Source organism: Gossypium arboreum, chromosome 3, assembly GCF_025698485.1.
Source record: "Gossypium arboreum isolate Shixiya-1 chromosome 3, ASM2569848v2, whole genome shotgun sequence".
In the NCBI taxonomy this organism is placed as follows: domain Eukaryota; kingdom Viridiplantae; phylum Streptophyta; class Magnoliopsida; order Malvales; family Malvaceae; genus Gossypium; species Gossypium arboreum.
In genome coordinates, this window is record NC_069072.1 from 69,741,342 (window position 1) to 69,743,212 (window position 1,871).

The 1,871-nt window shown below is 37.2% G+C and overlaps 1 non-coding gene across 1 annotated transcript; it reads right to left on the minus strand.

The window, feature by feature from the left end:
• Positions 1 to 1,493: 1,493 nt before the first annotated feature.
• Positions 1,494 to 1,600, minus strand: LOC128291108 (small nucleolar RNA R71). Its single transcript, XR_008280884.1, has one exon. It is a non-coding gene; the product is annotated as a small nucleolar RNA R71 (small nucleolar RNA).
• Between the last annotated feature and the right edge of the window lie 271 nt (positions 1,601 to 1,871).

Genomic DNA, 1,871 nt, shown 5'->3' on the forward strand with positions numbered 1-1,871 from the left:
GGCTTGGTAAAATCTGACACAAGGAAACGCTTGGCCTAGTGGCAAAAGGCGTTGGTAACAAGTAAGAAGTCCAGGGTTCAAGTCTTGGCCTTGGCGAAAATTTTTATTGCGCATATGATTAGTAGGGAAGCTAGCGTTCAGGCCTTATAAATATGTTTGGTGGAAATATGGCACAAAAGCATTTGGGGGGCAGTGGCGAGAAGCATGCTATGGATCTGAGAGGTTGCAGGTTAGAATCCCAGGCCTGGCAAAGTTTTAAATTTTTATTCTTTCAGGAAACTGAGACTTAGGCATAAAAGCCTTAGTATATATACGTGGGTCCTATGGGAAAGTAAGGGCATTAGTTGTTTTGTGTGCTTCAGTCGCATATTCTTGGGGGAAATTTCTTCCAACCTCTTGACTCTTTTGTTTTGTTTGCTAGAATCTGTTTATTCGGTTGAATTGACATAGGGATATGCCAAGAGATGAATGGATTTTTGTATGTAAGTTTGTTCATAAGTCAGCAAATTACCAGGTTGCTGTGAATTTATCCGTAACAGTATAAACATGAGTTTAATAATTTTGAGTTCAAGAAATATAATTATTCCAACACAAGTATGTTACATTGATTAAATCTTATTTGAAATCGTGCATTGGAACTCCTTTGTTATTTTTAATTATTTACTTAGTTTTTAAACAATTTTTTACCACATTTTAAAACCAAAATATTTTTCCCTCACTAAAGTGTTTTACAATTAATTTCATAAATAATTCTTTTACAGTCTCTGTGGGTACGATAACTCGACATTTACTTGTCACTTATTACTTGTTACGATTGTGTACACTTGCACATTTTTTCGTCGTTCCAAGTTTTTGGTGTCGTTGCCAAGGACTGTTTCAAAAAGTCATTATTTGTGAATTTGTTAGTTTTACATTTTGGTTTACTTTTCTGTTTAATTTTTAACTTAATTAATTTTTCTATGATTATTTCTGGTGTTTATGAGTATTGACCGAATTATTGACCTACTCCATGTAGACCCTGAGATTGAACGAACTTTCCGACAGTGAAGAAGACAAGAAAACCAGATAAGGATTGAAGGAATGAATTTTGAGAATATGAATAAAGGAAATGGAGCAAACCTTGCTAAAAATCCTATCCTTATTGCTGATGATAGGGATAGAGCCTTGAGACAGTATGCAGTGCCTGTTTTTAATGATCTTAATCTGGGTATTAGGAGACCTGAAATCGAGGCACAACAATTTGAGCTGAAGCTAGTCATGTTCCAAATGCTTACAGAGGATCCTCATCTTCATTTAAGACTATTAATAGAGGTGAACGACTCTTTCAAATTAGCTGGAGTTTCCAAAGATGCATTACAATTGAAGCTTTCCCGTACTCACTAAAGGACAGAGCTCAAGCCTGGTTGAATTCATTGCCACCAAACTCAATTTCTACATGGCAAGAGTTAGCCGAAAGGTTCCTCATGAAGTATTTCTCGCCTAGTAAGAATGCTAAGTTGAGGAACGAGATCATTGCTTTCCAACAAATGGATGATGAGTCCTTGTATGAGGCATGGGAATGATACAAAAAGCTATTACGGAAATGCCCTCATCATGGAATTCCATATTGCATCCAACTTGAGACATTTTATAATGGTCTTAATGCTCACACGAGGATGGTAGTGCACGCTTCTACTAACGGTGCTCTCCTTTCTAAGTCCTATAATGAGGCTTACGAAATCATCGAGAGGATCGCCAGTAACAATTATCAATGGCCAACCAATCGAGCCGCGTCAGGAAGACGAGTCGCTGGAATACATGAAGTGGACGCTCTCAATTCACTCGCATCTCAGGTATCTTAAATATCCTCAATGCTTAAGAATCTTACCACT